The sequence below is a fragment of the Lygodium microphyllum genome, chromosome 29, assembly GCF_053477565.2.
Source record: "Lygodium microphyllum isolate KBCC chromosome 29, Lygodium_microphyllum_v1.1.10, whole genome shotgun sequence".
Taxonomy (NCBI): Eukaryota; Viridiplantae; Streptophyta; class Polypodiopsida; order Schizaeales; family Lygodiaceae; genus Lygodium; species Lygodium microphyllum.
Genome location: NC_141163.1, coordinates 26095151 through 26115277, shown reverse-complemented (window position 1 = coordinate 26115277; position 20127 = coordinate 26095151). Strand labels below are relative to the sequence as shown.

Sequence of the window (20127 nt, the reverse complement as noted above, 5' to 3'; positions counted from 1 at the left end):
GTAGAGCCGTGTGTAAGCATAAATCCTCCAACCAAGGAAGATTTTGATCCTTCTTTAAAAGATTAGTAGATATCATGCCAAAGAAATATTTGGTGCATATATGGCGTATGTGAGCTTCTATGTTTGTATCTTCATCAAATATAAATATATTACATGTCAACCAAGTACTCCATAGGTCAAACCATTGAAAATAGTGGAAAACATGCATATGTCACATGTTCTTCAAAGAAAACTAATAAACTTGGAACAATAGAGAGAATATTCACATGACCTTTGCACAAGGATGACACAGACACAAAAAGAAATGCCTATGGGTATCATCATGGAAGGCTTGAAAGAATAATACAAGGACAATGGGTATCGTCATCAATTCCTTGAAGAAAGAGAATATATATTTTTTGGAGATGATTTGCAATTGAATTCAAGTGGAACCTCAAGAGATGAAAATATTAAGAAGGCAAGAGGGGCTAGGAAGTTGATGAGAGTGGCCAACATTACAAACAAACATGCCAAATGATGGTCCGCAACCCACTAAGGTCACATTCCCTCTCTGGAGTCTAGGTACCTTTCGCATAATGGGTCAACAAATGAAATGGAAGTAAGAGGAGGCCCAATAAATTATATGAACTAATAAGGTATTTTTTCCCTTCCACTTCCTTATTATAAGTGAACCATGATAGGTCTTCATGCGTCTCTATGCTAAAGCTATGTAGTTCTATAGCTTTGGATATATTATCCTAGCATGGGACATAGATGATCACACTATAAGCACAAGTGCCTTTCGTAATAATCATGAGTAAAATTCTACATGAGCTCTTTATTTAGAAGCTTCTTAGGTGTGAGGGTTTTCCTGATCTTCGGGTATCTTCTCTATGATCCATCTAAGCAGATTGCTTGTAGTTAGTGACATAATGGATGTGTGGGGACAAGGGATCCTCCTAGATTTTTTGTTTGAGTTCTGGGCCTTCCTTGTATGTTGGTGGAGAGGCCTTTTCATCCTCACTAGCTCCCCATTGAGCACGTGCAATTTGATCCTATAGAGTTTGACATTTGTGCCTTATTTTATAGAAATTTGTAGGTCACCTAACAATTTTCTATTTTCTACTATTTTCTCGAGGTTTGTTAGCATTTGTTACTTGTGCTTTAGAGCCATGTTGGTCACTCTGGGATAGCTTGTTGGAAATTTCATGTTATGTTCAATGGATTTCTGTGGTGTTTGCCGCCTCAAGACTCTCTCCACATCAAGGATATATATGCGATGTTCTTTTTCATACAAGTCTAATTGCTACTTGTACTTCTCCACTTCAACTTGTTGTGCCTTGTGCTCTAGGTTTTCTTCTTGTAATCTTCTTACTAGATTAATATATTCTTGAGTAGTGGGGGTTTTCTCTTGAGCATCTACCATCTTGTTCTCTCCTCTTAGCTTCAACACCTTTGACTTTTAGTAATCTAAATCCTAGGGATGGTGCTTCTCCACTTCAACATGTTGTGCTTTGGGCTCCAGGTTTTCTTCTTGTAATCTTCTTACTAGATCAATATATTCTTGAGTGGGGGTTTTCTCTTGAGCATCTACCTCTTGTTCTCCCCTCTTAGCTTCAACACATTTGACCTCTAGTAATCTAACTTCTAGAGTTATTGCTTTTTGTTGGTCCCTTCATCTCCTTCCCTTGACTTGTAGGTAGATTTTCTCACACTAGAGCTAGTCTTGAACTATTTTGTGCTCCTTGTTGGTTGGAAAATTGCTCTAATTCCTTTTGTACAAGCATGGCTTGTGTGATCTCCTAGTAAAAATCACTCAGTGTAGCTAAGGCCTTGTCCCAAGCCATGGAAAATCGTGTAAGGATGGTTTGGAGTAGTTTGGATTTCTTATCCTTAGGCATCACTACTACCAAGTCTAAATCCTCTTCTTTAGCCCTCTTAAGTGCATCTAGCTCTAAGACGGCCAAGGCTTTCTTTTCTACTTCGCTAGTGAGCACCATTGTTTTCAAGTTATTAAATGTTGTCTACCACTACAAGATATAGGCCTTATACCGACGTTAAAAGCGACAGAAATGTAAATAACAAAATTTGCCCCTATCGTCACAAAAAGCGACGTTATTGGCGACTCCATAGAACAGTCGGTATCAGCGTCGTTATCAGCATTGCTATTTGCGTTGGTATCAGCTGATACCGACGCAAATAGCGACGTTGATACTGACGCAAATAGCGACACTGATAACGATGCTCTGCGATGCTAATAACGACGCCAATAACGATGCGTGCAGTAAATTTGCAATGCTAATAGTGACGGTAACAAGGGAAAAAAATTTAGCACTGTGTGCTTTATTTGGGCCATACAAAATAGTTTCTGCACTGTGTACAATGCTCGTGTAAACAAAAACAAAGTGTACTTAAATCATAACACTGATACATGAAATAAATACATGATCGCATAATGAAAGCGACTGGTACAATCATAGCAAGATATCACTTCTACATAGAAAATGTCTACACAGATCAGGTAACCAAAAAAGAAGGGTGTGTGAGCTCCAGGGATCCAAGGGCAAGCTATGCATCCTTGCCATCCGAAAGCTCGTCCCGCCACAAAGGAGCATCAAACAGACTCTACAAAAAAAGAAACAACTACACATCAGTCCACCATACAATAATGCATTCTAATTAAACATGGTAACTACGAACAAGAAAGATGAGTGACTTACAAGGCCGCCATGTTTATACAATCAGTCGATCAATGCAGTGAGACCGTGCCTCTCTGCATATCGAGTCTCAAGGCCGATCGGATCGCGATTTGTAATGAAGTGCTGCAAAGAAAACAAAATACTAACTGTTAGAAACATGATTGTCAGTACAAAGGATATTGTAAAAAAATAGGCAAGCAAAACAAAAGAAAAACTTACAAAGTCCTCCAGATATGTCATGTGGCCACCACTCCCAAGATGATGGACCACTTTGGCCTCTAGTCATGCCCTTGCCGCCTCACGCTGCTGACTCCAACGTCTTGGAGAATCTGTAGCCTCCTCCCTTAGTCGGTGCTAGTCGTCCGTGTCTAGCCACTCGGGCTTTGCAACCCCACTCTTGAGTGCCTTGCATGCATCCGATTGTCTGTGTGACATATATGCACGCATGCAATCCATCATCCAGCTCGTAGAAAATCTATCTGCTGTGGTTGGAACCAAAAACTCCTCATGCAATGATGCTACTATGTAGTCCTTGCCCCCCTCCAGTATATTTTTCCAATGATCTAAGATGTTGTGCTAAAAAACTTGTTGGCACAACTCTCTCATGCGAGCCATCACCCTCCTCCCCTCATCATTCATGATGATGGCTCCTTACCTATCATCGACAAGATATGCATATCTCTCTAGGGTATGCCTAAGATGGGTCCTCTCCCACCTGCGTCCACGCTCCTAGGCATATCCAGGAGACCCTTGTATATTTGGTGTACCGACCGGGGTAGTACCTATCGATATAGCACCCATAGGGATGCCACATGCAGACGGCTGAGCAAAAGCCGAAGTAACTGGAGTAGACGTCTCCATAGGTGTGACAAATCCTGGAGGTGACGCAACTCCACCAGAATGACTAGACGGAGATACCGCGTCCGTCCCTCCATAGCAACCACCTGAGCCACGCTCCCTGGAATCCCCACAAGAGCGAGGAGTAGCACTTGTATCTAATTCTGACCACGGGCTCACTGCCTCCGTATCTCTACAGCATCCCCCTGACCCTGAAGCACTCCCTCCCTCTGGCCCAAGTCTGGAGCTTTGACCTCGTCTGCTCGAAGCTAAAGCATCTGATCGCGCCGAAGTAGATCTAATAGAGCGGCCTGACGATGTCTGAGACAGCTCTTGGTCTGCCATGTCTCTGAATCTCGCCATTTGACCTGAAGACATGTGCATGAAGATATCCTGCAACTCCTCATCGCTCATCCTGATGATCTAAGTATCCAAAAAGGTCACCTGCATAGACAAAAAATGATGTTAGCATAATCAATTTAAATCATACGAAGCACGGTAATATAAATCCTAAAAAAATGATCTCACTTAAAATGCATATCTTATGTACCCTTATAAGCGATTAGTCAACGAATTGAGTAAGTGGATGCTCCAAGTATGAAGTATCCTATGGTTCCATGTCAATCTCCTAACACAACTCTGCATACACTGGAAGGTCAATAGACATGTCACCACAAAAGGATGAGTCCACCTCGTTCTCAAAGAATTCTTGGACTCATGTATTTCCATCATTGTTAGCCGATGTTGTCTCCTCTACATGTGCCAAGCTTTCGGTGACCTCCACCCCTTGCAATATCAACCCCTCTATTTGCATATTGTCCTCATCTATGCTCGGAACATCGCTTTGATCATATACTCTCGCACTTTGGGAAGCTAAAGGTATAACATATCACCATCGAGGTTGTCAAAGGTTTGGATAGAAGATTACATGTTCACAAACACGTACAAGAGAGACTAAACTATTGTGACATGTACCATGTCGTAATACAATTAACAAACAAATGAGTTCATGCACCTGTTCACGATGGACCGGCAACACAAAGGTGTTGCGCAAATCCGTCCATTTTTTTTTAGAATTTATTTCGAGAAATCTAGATGGAGCTCGTCGAATTGTTGCTCCAGCTCCTTCAAGTACCACTTTGAACCATTGCACATCAAATAATATCATGGAGAAGCTACAGTAATCTACCGTAACAATACTTTGCAAGTTCCCAAAATACTCCATCTCATCTATAATTGTGTTTGGATCCGTTGCTCGTGTGGGAGCTTTCGCTCAACCGCCAAGACCCACGGACCGCTTATTGTTTCAAGCGTTCCAAGCCGAGCACTAATGGCTACCTCTCACATAGCCGACGCGCCATCCATATCTACGGGTGTAGTGAGCTTACCTCCATGCCGTTCGAGTTACCTCCTCTCCCGCGCACTCCGGTAGCTCCACGATCTAAGTGCAAGCTTCAAGCAAGCTCCATCCTCAAGCTCCACGCTCCAAGCTCCATCACCATGAGCAAGAGAAGAGAAGAGAAGAAGAGAGGAGAAGATGGAGAGCTTCTCCACCCCATGGTCCCTCACCCTCACACACTCACTCCCTCACACTTTCACACTCCCTCTCTCAAGCACAAGCTCAAGCAAGCAAGAAGAAGAAGAAGAAGAAGAAGAGGAGAGCCACTTTTTGCCACATACAAGAATGAGCTTCTCATTCACTTTTCAACTTTATATACAAAACCCTAAATCCATTTTGGGCGGTCATCCCCTTTTTCCCTTTTTTACATGGCCGATCGTAGCCTAGGCCCTTTTTTCCATTGTCCTTCTATCTTCCTAGCTTCCTTTCCACTACCCGTCCACATTTACAAATTGCATGGGTGAGAGCCCGGTGCTCCTTGAATTAAACCATGATGCGCTTGTGCTCTTTTACAAAAGTTTTGACTTGCGCTTTTCCTTGTGCGCCTTTGTCTTCAATTTCTCTTTGCCTTGGCCTTTGTCCTTGTCTTCTGTTTTAGCTTTCCGAATTTCCACCGCCTGGCACTCTTTTACAAGATTTCAAGGTGCACCTTTGTATTTTAAAATGCATCTTTCCCCTTTTGCATTTACCTTGGACTTTTTAAGGTTGCCCCTGCGCTTTTGGCCTTTTCTCCTCTTCTTTCTTCAGTCGGGCTACCTTTTTTCCGCCTTTTCCCTGCGTCTTTTTTATTTCATTTTGCTTTCTTTGTGTTGGGGTTAACATTACCTCCCTCCTAGGCGAGTGTCAGTCCCATGGCACTCACCGTCATAGGTAGCAGGCATTTAGCATGCACCGAAGACATGGATGGCAAGGACGTCTATGGTTGCCATGGCTGAGTGTTGGTAGTGGTGGGGAGGAAGGTCGTTGGGGGCATGTTGGTGGGTTAAGTGGTAGGTAGTAGGGCAATGGGAGTTGGTGGTAGGGTTGTTCTTTGGGGGGGTTGCACTGATGGAGTACAATGGCAGGCTTACAGGGTGATACGGATAGGAATTCACAGTTGAGTGTTGATGAAGAGTGAACGACACCCTCGTTGGAGTCTTCAATACCTACAATTGAAAACCTCTCATAGGTGATTTCTCCCTAGGGATAGTGCTAGTCTTCTTTATCGTGCACAAGACATAGTTCAATTAGTTTGGGAGACAGGTCGAACTCTAAGCAAGCTGAGATTATTGTCCTGCACTTGAGGACCCAAACTGTGTATATACTTTGATGTAGATATTATGTGAGTGCTCGTGCATACTTAGATATTACATAGGTAGAAGACCGCGGGCTAGTTTCTCATAACGACATGTGGATGAAGCAAAGTCGTCCATGGTGGGAAGAAGTACACGTGAAGGTGTATGCGACATCCTATGCATTGTGATTGCACGACATAACAGAATAGAATACAGGGATACTACACTATCGGTAGCTGGTAGACATTGGGCCTATGCGATGAGGACAGTGTACTATTCATGGCCATTCGTACAGTGCTTACCACAATTGATTGCAATGGTATTAAGGCAAAGTGCAAGAGGGAATTGTGTGAATGGGTCAGGGTGACAGGTCTAACCATAGGTGAGACAAGCTCCTTAGGTATGTCCTGCCCTTGATGTGCCCTAAACTATTGTGGGGGATGCTAGGGGGCTAGGGGATTAGGGATGGAGCCAGCCGACCAAGGTCACTGGACGCACCTAATTTGAGGACCCCTAGGTGTGGTGTTGTGATCGTGGGTGCTTCTTATCTTTTCATTCTTTTGTTTTTTTTTTTCTTTTTTTTTTGACTTGCCTGAGTACAACGATTGCAATATGTTGAGGCTATGGGAAATGTCAAGCTTCGAGGGCTCAGGAAATGGACATGACAGTGATGATTGTGCCCTAGCCCCGTTGTTAGAGAAGCCGTGGTTGCGATGTTGGTACGATTGAGGTAACAACCGTCGTGAGCTCACTGTAGAGCTTGACCCAAGAAGAGAGCCTAGCCCATGACTATGCTTTGGTTCGTGCGATGTGGGCACTCGCAAGGGTGATTTTTCGCGTTCGGCAGTGTGGCTTGGTTGCGGTTCTTTGTGCGGTTGGTAGTCTTGCGGTGATTTGGGCATTGAACACGTTTGTACGAAGACCTATGTCATCCTGCATCCACTTGTCACTTCATGAGAGTATATGCAAGTCCTATGCGCCAAGTATAAGGAACAAATGCAATCATGTCAAGATATAACTTTTCAAAATGCTATGATGCTGATTGCAATGCCTATTTCAGTGCTTGTTGAAGGTGTGGAATATATTAACGATAGGCAGAGGAAGTATGTACAAGTGGGGAGTCTGCCCCTAATCATCAAAAGACAAAAAGTTATGGCGGGGTGGCTTGTTAAGCTGCTTGCGTATCGTAGGGGCTACTCGATTTGCACAAGGCGAGGTGAGTCCGGGTGGTTAGGCAACTGAGGCTTTGCTGGTGAGGGGCTCCTGTGTGGTAAGATGTCGGCCGGGACGTGAAGGGTGTAGTCTCTGGCCGCGACCGTTTCCAAGATGCTTTTGAACAAGGCATCGAATTCTTCCTTGTCTTGAGCAGCCCTTTCAGCCTTTGAGCACCTGGTGCCCGAGCGTCCATTGGGGGTTTGCGCGACTGGTGTTGCCACATCGTGTGTGCTTCTTTAAGCTTCTACTCCCCTGGCCCAGGGATTCTTCGGCCTACGTCCGGGGCGGTGTCGCTTGGGACCTCGTTCTTTGCATACATTTTGAGGGTGGGCACATAGTTCACCGGCGAAGGGGTGTGTGCTGCATGTTCCCTCGACAGTAGAGAGCATCTTTGCAAGCCAGCTGCCCTAGGTTCTCCATGTTTTCCTCATAGGGGGCCTACAAGATGCGAACCAAGGGTTAGGCTTTGATACAGAATATAACCGTTCGCATGGAAAGGATTATAGCGTGGGTCATCAAGCGCATATGACAAGAAGGGAAGGGGTGAGATGTGCAGTGCTTGTTGTAGAGGGATGGCCCCCGTGATGATGTTCATTTAGCCTCCAGCCATTAGCAGATCTTGGCTCACACTGAGTTACGTGGACTGGTGGTCATGGATTGGGGCAGGGCTCATCCTCGGAAGGATAGGCCGAAAAGGGAAAGGTGTATAGAAAGGGACTGCACCCTGCCTACACCATCAAAGATGTTGGTCAGGGCTTCCCATGGTGGCAATGAGGGGTGCATGCCCTCCGCCCAGAGGTGGAAATGGTCACGCAACTTCTAAATATGCGGTGAGAGGAGGACGGGACAAGCTTAGCCTGTTGACCCCAACTCTTCTCCATGCGCTTGACTATTATTGCTTGTGTGTGTTGATAGTGTCTATACAGGGTCACAAAAGCCATTGTTTATTTACATACATATCCATGAATCCATGTCAATTCATGAGGATAAAAGCCAATTGTAGAACTCTGGATTGTATTGGAGCATGGCGCACGCGTCCAGCACTCGTGGCAGCTTACTCAATACCGATGGATATTTTGCAACATCGAGTAGCATGGAACCTTGTCTGAGTCTACTGGCAAGATGTAACTCCTCCTCAGTGAGAACCTTATCAAACAGAGAGTCCTCTTGGCTAGGTTTAGCTAAGTCCGTATCCTGAATGGCAGTCAACACTCGAAGGAAAATTAGTGCCACATAGGTTGGGTCTCTTTGAGACCGCCATTTGGCCAATCGCTCCTCTGAGACTGTCATGATCTGGGCTCCTAGTTCAACCATTGCAACACGGTTATCACACCAACGCTGTTCAAATTGACTTCGGCCCTCTAATAATCGCTTTAATTGCTATATCTCTAAGAGATTTGGTTGGTAGAGTGCATCATTGAATGTGACAGTTAAGCGCAATTCGTCGGCTTCCTCGCCAGAGATGAGTCACATGCATTCATACAGGAGCCTGTTATAGTGCACATCAAGATGTTCTTGCTCTTCCCAAGATAAGGGAAGTGGAAAGTATTCTTCGAGCTTCTCTTTAGGGAATGCGCGCATGTCTACCAGGACATAGACACGTGCGAACACTTTGAGCTTAGCATCCAACTCAGTTAAGCATTCTATGACACTTCTATGTTCAACGAGGGCTTGCTTGGTTGCTATCTCATGCAAGGTTCTAGGAGTTTGCATGGGTTTTAGCATAGCTGGGGGCTCAGGCCTAGATGTGCAAGTTTGGCCAATGCTAGGATTTCTTATGCTCTTGGGGTTTCCATGTGTCTCGTAAGGCTTCGTTATTGCGTCATGGTTCTCCTTGGATGTGACTGGTATAGGCTTGTCACCCTATTGTGACAGCGTTATATCCACTCTTGGTTGGTCAATGCAAGTTTCATTGTCGGTGGATTGAGCGTTGCAAGCAGCCATTGATGGTAACGACTGCTTTGATTTTTCAGAGCACACGGATGTGTCTGAGGTTTCATTGCTATTAGGAGAGGCATCGATGGGTTCATTGGTGGATGGACTCGATTCTTTATTCATCAGCTCTCCAGTGCTCTTCATCTCAATGTTCTTGGGGTCCACAACCACCTGCAACTGTTGTTGTCTTCGTTGTTTCCTCCTCTTTTTCCTGGTCAGTGAAGGTGCATCTCTCAACGACTCAGGACCCTGGACTAGGTCAACCGTTGATGTGCTAGGTTGGGCCTCAGCATTTCCTTTCTCTAGTGTGTCCTCATGGGACACAGCCGTGGCCTGCTGATTAGCCTCGCCAAGTTGTGAGGGTACAACTGTCGCCCTTGTGGGAGAGTCTAGCTCTTCAACCAATTTCCATGTGGTTAACTCCTCCATCCTGGGCTTTAAGCACTTTGGAAGTGCTGGAGTTGTTAATGAAGTTGGTTACGACACCTCCTCCATAGGTAAACTACTAAGGACACGTTCCGCAAGGGGCATTGTCACGGCCAAGGGCTGTGACTGCTGTGATCCCTATTTGAAGTACTAATAGCTAGTTCAGTGGACTTGCTACTATTGGTGGATTGCGGTGTTAAGTCCTTGGGGAAATTGGAAGTGGTCGTGTCTTTTGCTGCCCTTAGAGCATTCACTTGCGTAGATCGAGTATCAGTTGAGCTAGCCACGGTGGATTGCACGGGCATATCCTTAGGTTGAGAGCTAAGGGTGGTGTTGTGTCCTGCCTCTTGGACATCTGGAAGCTTTGATGGGGATAGAGATTGGGAGTGAACAACCGCCATTGACGATCACTGTTGTGCTTCCTATGTTCGTTTGGAAAAAGAGGATGTAGGAGATCTAGGAATCTTAGGTGGACTTGGCACTGGCTGAATGATTTGCTTGAGGCTATTAGATGATCGTATCATTTGCTTTATCGAGCAATCAGCCTTGCCATGAGCAATATTGTGCCTATGATGCATGTTATTCTCTTGGAAAATCAAAGGCTCTTTGGGCACTGATGGCTTTTGTGCACGCTCAATGGCTACATATGACATCTGCTTAGTAAGCATGCTAGGCTGAGGCTCTTTCTTTCGAACACTCATGTCCGGTCTCTTGCCTTGAGACCTAGAGTTTCTCTTAGATTTCCTCCTGTGCTTCATTGCTTTTGATGCAATCTTGCCTTCAGCTCTGCTGATAGAGATGGTTTAGCAGGGGATTTTGGTACCCACATCCATCGGTTACCTGCGTAATACCCTTGAGCACGTAGCAACGCTTTGGATATCCATCGCGGCATTGTGTTGACCTTCCATTGATGCCTTCGTCTATAAGGCTTGGGCTTCTTTTGGGGTCTTCTACGATATTTGTAAGTCCAAAGCCCTTCCTTGGCATTATCTCTTGACCTTCTTGTTTCAAGCGTGGCCTCACTCACCACTGGTTCTCATTGTTTGACCTGTGCTTGTATCAGCTCTTCCAACAAGTCCTTGCTCTCGATAGTAGGCTTGACTGTTACATCAGCACCTTCCTTGCCTTTCCCTCGAGGTTCGATGAGGTCACCCTTACTAAAGGTTGTGACTATCCTCACACCCGGTACTGTTAGGTGTATCCTCTGTGCTACATAGTCAACCTCACATTTGGTCGCCCTTTTGAAGGGTCTTCCCAGGAGGGTTTCCTTATTATATTTAGTAGTATTTGGAGGAACATGAAATAGGATAGGCAAGCTTTCAATTTCAATTGTCACAAGGATATAGCACTTCCCTATGAGTGCTTGTGGAGGTCCCTCATAAGGGCTAAGAGTTGTATTAGTCGGTGCCAGCTCTAGTTGGCCTAGTAGGGTCCATGCCTCATAGGTCAAGACATTAAAATCTGCTCGTTCATCAATCAGAGCATCGATAGTATGCTCTCTTTTTCGCGATGAGTTTGATCCTAAGATAAACAGGTGGTACTATGTCTTCATCTTCCGAGTCTTGGCTTGTAAATTTAAGCCTTCTGACAAATGCCCTTGAGTCCCCAACTGCATGACCAGATTTGGATTCTCCACTGATGTCTTGGCTCGTCAGGGCTATTCAAGGAGCATCTATTGTCAGGACTGTCATATCTAGTCATTCTCGCTATCGTAGCCTGATGTTGTTGCCTTCTGCCTTGACTAGATGTAGTCCGAATGTAACACGTATGTGTTTTTGCAATGTGGCCTCCTTGCCCTTGTTGGCTAGATTGGCCCATTGAGGTTCTAGGGTCTCTATCTCTCTCGGTTCGGGTATGGGCTTTTGGTTGCTCTTTTGCTAGTGAGGATCCACGTTCATGTAGAGCCATTACTACACTAAGGTCTAATTTGGAGAACCTGTCACTGCGCGCATTTTCTCTCCAACCTACTTGGGGGAGGTGCGGAGGGGGCAGAGCCCCCTCTATGAGGGTCTGGGGGGGCAGTCCCCCCGACCCGCAGGGCCGTTACGATAAACACCATGCACAATTTGGCGGACCGTTTAGCCAAATTTTGAACTAATGTTCTAAGTTTCAGCCCAGTGATGTGCCTTTAGCTCTATGTAGCCTTTGGGGTCAATTTCAGGGTTCAGGGTTTTTCTAATATGTTGCCTCATTTGTCTTTGGCCAATCAGATTTTAGCTGCTCAGCGTTTTGCGTCTAGGTCTCTGGGTCTCGCTGCTGCCTACTTCAAGCTGCTAAGCAGCTGCTCCCTACAATTTCGTCTATTCCATATGCCAGAATCAAGTTCTGAGCGTTAGATGGACTTTCGACATTTTGCACTGCTGAACTCCAGCTGGTGGGTCAGGCCAAATTTTTGAGAAGTTGATAGCAATTTACACTCGGCCCAGCTGGTCCGAATTGCAGGGTCCGAATGGGTCACTCGGACGGGCCGAGACGCATGGGTTGAGGGCCAAATTCGTGACTCGGACTGGATAGACTCGAACGGGCCGAGTGGTCAATTTGGACGAGGTTACTCAGACTGGCTGAGGCACTTGGGCTGAGGGCCGAATATGACACGTGGCCGAGGGCCGAATTGGTCAATGGTCAATGGTCTAAATGGCCGAGGACACGTGGCCGAGGGCCGAGGGCCGATTAGGGTTTCGGCCGAGTGGGCCGAGCGAAAGAGGGCCAAGGGCCGCTCGGACGGGCCGAACGCGGCACGACGACAACAACGAGATGTCAATCTTGCTCGATTCGTGCAATTTACCCAATTATAGCAAGCATAAACCTCCAGATCCTATCTAGGGGGATAGGGGAAGGGATTCATATACCTGAGTAAAGCAGTAGGCTCGTCGATGGCAAGATCGGAGCAAGTTGTCCAATGGCTCTCTCTCTCTCTCTTTCTCTCTCTCTCTCTCTCTCTCTCTCTCTCTCTCTCTCTCTCTCTCACTGAAATGGTCACAAATGAGCTCTCCCTTGGTCTCTTGGCTCTTATGCCCCTTCCTAGGTATGGTGTTGATGCCCCCAATCACTCACTTGCCGATCTTAGGCATCACAAGCGAGCTTTTTACCTTTTTTTTTGCACGATTTTTTCCCTATTTTGCAACAGTAAACCCTAATGCTTATTTTCTTTGTTTTTCTTTGTTTTCTACTACTCTAATGCATCCAATCCACAAAGTAAATACCTACACTGCTCCATCTTACAACATAAATCTCAAAAAAGCAAAAAACCTACTTGCCAAGGAGATCGAATACCATCTTCAACCCCCTTACTTCCTACCTATCTCAAGCACCGGTTTGAGAAAAGCCCTTACTTCGATGCTCGATTCGAAGCATGCAAGCGCTCAAGGCTTGAATCCATTGGTCCCGGCAATGGAACCAAAATGTGGGAGCTTTTGCTCAACCGCCAAGACCCACGGACTGCTTATTGTTTCAAGCGTTCCAAGCCGAGCACTAATGGCTACCTCTCACATAGCCGACGCGCCATCCATATCTACGGGTGTAGTGAGCTTACCTCCATGCGGTTCGAGTTACCTCCTCTCCCGCGCACTCCGGTAGCTCCACGATCCAAGTGCAAGCTTCAAACAAGCTCCATCCTCAAGCTCCACGCTCCAAGCTCCATCACCGCGAGCAAGAGAAGAGAAGAGAAGAGAAGAGAAGAAGAGAGAAGAAGAGAGGAGAAGATGGAGAGCTTCTCCACCCCACAGTCCCTCACCTTCACACACTCACTCCCTCACACTCTCACACTCCCTCTCTCAAGCACAAGCTCAAGCAAGCAAGAACAAGAAGAAGAAGAAGAAGAAGAAGAAGAAGAGGAGAGCCACTTTTTGCCACATACAAGAATGAGCTTCTCATTCACTTTTAAACTTTATATAAAAAACCCTAAATCTATTTTGGGAGGTCATCCCCTTTTTTACATGGCCGGCCGTAGCCTAGGCCTTTTTTTTTCCATTGTCCTTCTATCTTTCTAGCTTCCTTTCCACCGCCCATCTATATTTACAAATTGCACGGGTGAGAGCTCGGCGCTCCTTGAATTAAACCATGATGCACTTGTGCTCTTTTACAAAAGTTTTGACTTGCGCTTTTCCTTGTGCGCCTTTGTCTTCCGTTTCTCTTTGCCTTGGCCTTTGTCCTTGTCTTCTGTTTTAACTTTCCAGATTTTCCACCGCCTGGCACTCTTTTACAAGATTTTAGGGTGCACCTTTGTATTTTAAAATGCACCTTTCCCCTTTTGCATTTGCCTTGGACTTTTTAAGGTTGCCCCTGCGCTTTTGGCCTTTTCTCCTCTTCTTTCTTCAATCGGGCTACCTTTTTTCCGCCTTTGCCCTGCATCTTTTTTATTTCATTTTGCTTTCTTCGTGTTGGGGTTAACACTCATCATCAGCTCTCCTGCTCGAACCTTGCCATGATACCACAGTCCATTGTGGAGCACATTTTGTCAATACGCTCCATGAGAAAATGCCGTCGGCATGACCACGCTGCACTATATATTTTGCACTGTACATTGAAACACTCAATTAGTTGTCACATATAAAATATAGATACGACAATTCCTAAACACATCATCACCTTTGGACTACATCCCCTCGAGAATTCCCACTCCTCAATTGAGACCTCCGCCCCTTCACGAGATGCTGCAGTCAAAGCTCCATGCAACCATCGCGTTGACATGAACCGTGGCATCTTCTCCATCCCCTCGGGATATCGAAACGGTCGATGGCGTGTACTACATCGAATTTCAGATCGCGCTTCCTCTCGATCTTGCCTAACGATCTAGTACCTAGCGAGCCACGTCTCCATAGGGACATAGTGCAACATACAAAAGCGATTCACCTTCTCCTCCATTACAGCATCCATTCTTTTTTCTATCCCATTTCCAACCACCACATCTCCGGTTAGTCTATCATCGTCCTTCAGCGACCATAGCATTTTGTTGTCTGGATCTACCGTTGGTAGCCATTGTGAAATATGCACTAGCACCTTAGACACCAACCAACCTTTAGCCATGCTACCTTTTGGCCGAGCTCATTGTCGCACAAAGCCTTTCAGGGTTTTCATGAAGCACTCCAAGAAGAACATCCATCGCGTATGGACAGGTCCAACAATATCCACTTCATCTACAAGATGCACAAGAAGGTGGATTTGTATCGTGAGCATACTGATAGGCAGGTGTTTCTCAAAGAGACAAACCGTCTCCACTGCTCCCCGCCTCATGGATTGAATAGAGGACATCTTAATCTCCTTCTGTGAGATCCATTACACTAAAGTCGACAACCTATAAATGGCCCCGCGTATTTCTAGAGTAAGGTATCCTGCGATCGCGATCGATAGTACAAACTGCCACAAATGAGAAAGCATTATGAACAATAGCTACACTCCAAATAGCAAAATGCGCACGCCAATTACAATCCATTCGTAGTACAAACCTGACATATCTTATGCCAGTCATGGGATTTTAGCCCAGATAATTGATCGTCTTTAGAAAATGCAGATCTGAGAGAACACATTATACCCATCGGAGTGCGAATAGACTTGACTACTTGCTTCACAATGCGCTCTTCTTTAGTGGACAAAACCCAAGGAGCGGGAGGTAGTTGCACGCGACCATAAGCACTCAACTATGGCCAAAGCGCCTCCATCTTGCCTACCTCCTTCATCATATACAAGCTATATGCTTATGTTAATGTACTACCCTTGGTAGATAAGTACTTAGGCTATGGAACACTTTCAACTCAAGCTCCTTCCTAAATCCTCTTCAAGGCTTTTCTTTTCTCCACAAGTACTCTTGGCTTCAATAGCCATTGAGGCTTTGAGAAGGGGACAACGTAGCGCAAGGTGGAAGCAAGCCCATAAGCTCATGGGTTATGGAGATCCTAGCCTCCATGGTCCAAGAGAGGTATTAATTCAAGCTTCTCTCTTTATGTAAAGAGTTCAAGAGCAAAAGATTAATACAAAGCCTTTTGAGAGGGGGGGTCGACCTCAAGAAATCTGACCCTCAACCTTGTTTGATTGTGTTAAGTTCTTACTTCTTTAATATGCTTGTTTTGCATATGCTACTCGATCATGTGTGTGTGAGTAGCTAAATGAATGCATACGCTAGTTGTTTGTGTGTGTGGGTAGCTAAACGAGTGCATATGCTAGTTGTTTATGTGTGCAAGTAGTTAAATGAATGCATTAGCCACTATGTTACCCCTATCACATGCTATCACTACTAAGAGAGGAGATTAAAGGAAATCATAAGTGTTAATAAACTATTGCTAAAAGAGATTCAAGCAACTTGATATCATTGCTAAAAGAGCTAGAGTAAATACTTGTTACTTGCCCTTAAGGAGTTTAAAACAAACTTGGTTTCAAGTGGTAACTAAAATCACATAAGTTGAATAAAAATAATAAAAATTTAGACATGAAAAATAACCCCCTCCCCCTTCCCCTAAGATATACAAACTAGAAACTTGATTGACACATGCACATGGATATGCTAACATTTTAAACATCAACATCATGGAAATAATTCTAAAGTTCAATGGTATAACTTTGAGCATTACAAAGATAAGTAATGGATAACGATATGAGAAATGTGAAGAATGACAAGTGTTCCAAAAGTAAAATATAAAGATTCAAAAAAACAAATTAAGGAACGGTCTTTATGTTACCTTGTGGATTTATAGAATTTTCAACTTTGACCATTAAAAGGATCAATAGACTTGGCCATGTAATGTAGCACACAACATGCCATAGTCTACCTGCCAAAGAGAAGAAAGCCCTCAGAAATCACTCCACATGCCTTTCAATGATTGGAGGATGATGGACCTAAAAACGGGCCGGCACTGGCTCATGCACTAGCCGGACCTCGTCACTATGCACAAGACAACCCCTCGGCCTCGCGGCCAGGAGCGTCTATCAAAATCTCTGCCTTCCTAAACATTGCGTTTGTAATACGTTGTAGTCCAACTGATCCTAACCCAATATTGCTCCTCAGAGGGAGTCCCTTTCACATAGCCAAAAGGCTCGAATCACATACACATGGGGTTCCTCCTACGGCTGAATACCGTCAACCCTCTGCGACTCTCCTACACCTTGGGGATTGGCCCCTCGATGCGCCGCTCAACATATAGACATTCCGCACACAAGTCACTCAAGGTACCAAATAAGCGTGTCCAGGAATGTACCATTGTCCTCACAAGTTTTCCCCTTTGGGATCCCACGACTAGCCTACAGCATGGGTACCTCACTGCCTCTCAACGTAGGTCATGTCCTCATAAACCAATTGCAATGCATGTCCAGGAGCTAACCACTGATACTCTTAAATTCGTTTCATGCTCCATGCATTTGGTGAATGTCTAGTGCTCAAACATTTAGCAAAACAGTATCGTGCACAAGTGTAAATCATTCTTTCATGTTTTTCTTTCTAACCGCTTTGTGCTTCATTGCATGGGCTTAGCACCGAGGTGATCCTCGTGCTACTAAGCTCTTGATCTTAATTATCACCCGTCCTAAATGCTATGCATAGAAATCAGCAACTTTCCCATCACTTCACACGGCATTTAAACATATTTCAACTTCTCTACCCTTCCCCGTTTAAATAGTGCATCGTTGGATAGATTTATAGGGCATTTTGACATCATTTTATGTATAGAAAGCGGAAAAAAACCACACTAGCACAAGAAAGTGGGGTTGAACTGAGGCAAATCCTCATGCTTCAATCCCCACAACCATTCACAAGCATTGTTCTTATTTATCCCTATTTTTCGGAACCCAAAATGCATTTTTCCCCTATTTTTCATGGTTTTTCCCTATTTTCCCTTATTTTCCTGCATTATTTAATTGCTGAAAATTCAAAACAGGTTATGGGCTGTGGCCCTTAGTTCCTTCTTGCAGAAAAATGAAAGTTTAGTTGATGTTCCTATTTACTTCCCCATTTTTATGCCAAAAACCCCCATTTTCCCTTGATTTTTCATGTTTTACGTGTTTTAATGTATTATTTTGAACCATAAAATGTATATTCTTCTGATTTTTTGATTATGACCAGCAAGAACTCATAGAAAACAGTATCATGAACAATTATTATCCCACATGAACACCATTTCATCCATCAAAAGCCATAAAAACTCAAATTTCCTTTGAAAATTTTAAATTACCGCTTATTTGCGTGTTTCGGGTTTTGTATCCATGGCTGTAGATTTGGAAAACAGCAACACTTCATGTCCAGCAACATCACCAATCACCATTCTCAACCCGTATAGCAATCCGGTCCATGCCGGACAAGCCTCCATCATTCTTTCTTCTTCCTTCTTCTTCCCACATGAACTTGCCTTTAGAAGAGAGAGAGGGAGGAGAGAGAAAGACTGAAATCAGAAATTTCAAACCAGGCCATCATTCGACGGGCGAAGGGCGGCGATAGAGTCAGGATACGGAGGGGAATGAGGGGCCATTGTCAAACAGGGGGGTTGTTTGCAGGCAGGGAGGAGCATGATCAACATCATGGCGTGAATTTCGGCGCCATCTGCTCACGTCTCCTTCCCACGATTTCTTGCATCTCTCCTCTTCAAAGTTTCATGTGACATTAAAATTTTTTGGGCTCCCAAAGGTCATGCCCACTTTGGCCAAAAATAAGTCCACCTTTTCAAATCTTGACCGGTTTGTGGCCTTTTCCCCCGTCTGGACTCGGAATCGAGCTCTGAAAAATCCTGGGCGTCCGGCTTAGCATCCCGCATTGGCCAGTAGCTTGTGTCAACCCGCACGACTGTCTGAAAAATTATGAAAAATCACCAAGTGTCGCTCGGGCGCCTTTAAAGCACTTTGGCGCTTAAAATCGTCCTAGATCGAGCCGCCGCCTTTGACAGTGAATATTTTTCCCTTGATATTCATAATTTTTAGCTATTTTTAAGCACTTCCCGTCACCTAAATTCCGCTCTCATTGGTGACCACGGGATAGGGCGACTCAGTCCGTCGAACCCACGAACATATCTGCACATAAACAACCAAAGAAGCATCAAACTGATACAAAACAATTATAGACTAAAACTCAGCACAATGCTCCCCCTACCCCTAGACAGAACCAAGGCATGATATCCACAAGGAGTGGGCCTAGCATCATCTAATAGAAGATCCGAAGCGAGTCACTAACCAGCTGCTCTAACACAGCCAAACTAAAAAAAACTGCCAAAGAGGTTGCCCTAAGTGGTAGTCTGAACTACTGACCAACTAAAGACAACACAACTAGGTGCTCCTGCAAGGCGAGGACTCCTATAGCCTGATCAAGGAGTATTTTCTTTCAGTACATGTCTTCTTTTAGGATTTTTATTGGATGAACATACTTGGGCATGTAAAAAGGAGGGAGCTGAGCGTAGTGACCCAAGGAGAACAGGGCATCGGTCTCAGGACCTGTCTCGGCACCCAAGAACCTACCAAGCCCTCGCAAGGCGACACTTAATCCTTTTCTAACGCTCACTTTTATTTTCGCTCCAACCTTCCTTGTTTTGTAAATTTTCTCCAGCAAGAAGCCACCCCTAGGAAGACAAGGTATCGGCCCCGGGTCTGATTCGTCCCCAGGAACCTACCAGGCCTTCGCAAGGCAATGAGCAACTGCTTATATATTTTTCGATTTTATTTCTTTTCTTTGATAGGGGTTAGAACCCCCTTTTTACACACCTTCGCATTTATATTCATCTTTTAGGATATTCAGGATTTCTTGGCATCATTATTATTATCTTCTGGCAGGCTTCTCTAACTGCCTCACTATTAACAGGAACTCCGAGAACGGCTGCCTAGCAGGCTAACAGAACAGAGCCACTAGGACTTCCTTCTAAAACAGGTCTTTCAATGCCTAGCAATGTCTTTACAGGAGGCAATGACTACTCCGACCTCCCTCAAACATACTTAGCCTAAACCTGGGACTTCATGCCTTGGTTGCCGGTCCCCAACAAAAAGTATCCCCTCAACAAGTACAAATACACATATAACAGGAAAGAAAGGTACTCGTAAAGGAGAAATATCACCTGGATTGGCCACAAGAAGCTTCCATCGCAGCAAAGGCTCCTCCAGGCTCCACAAAATTCCACAACCCGCAAAACCTGTCCAGCACAACACTAAACAAAAACCCAATTAAACGCACCCGCACTAGACAGGGAAATGGCCCTCTTGGCCTAATGAAATAAAACAATACTATGCATAACATCCTCCTGGAAACAACTATGATAGACAGCAAAGCATACTATTCCCAGGGAAACAGGGCTTGTAGCCCTAAACTAGGTGCAGTAGATTATGACCTATCCCTCCTGCGTATATCGCAAGAGGTGTTCGCATCACATGTCGTCGAATCAGTCTGTGGGTCCGAGATAATAAA

The 20127-nt window shown here is 44.9% G+C and overlaps 1 non-coding gene across 1 annotated transcript; it reads left to right on the top strand.

Annotated features, from left to right (window-relative positions):
* Nucleotides 1-218: 218 nt before the first annotated feature.
* Nucleotides 219-319, top strand: LOC148010461 (U6 spliceosomal RNA). The gene has a single exon (XR_015689637.1). It is a non-coding gene; the product is annotated as a U6 spliceosomal RNA (small nuclear RNA).
* Nucleotides 320-20127: the final 19808 nt, after the last annotated feature.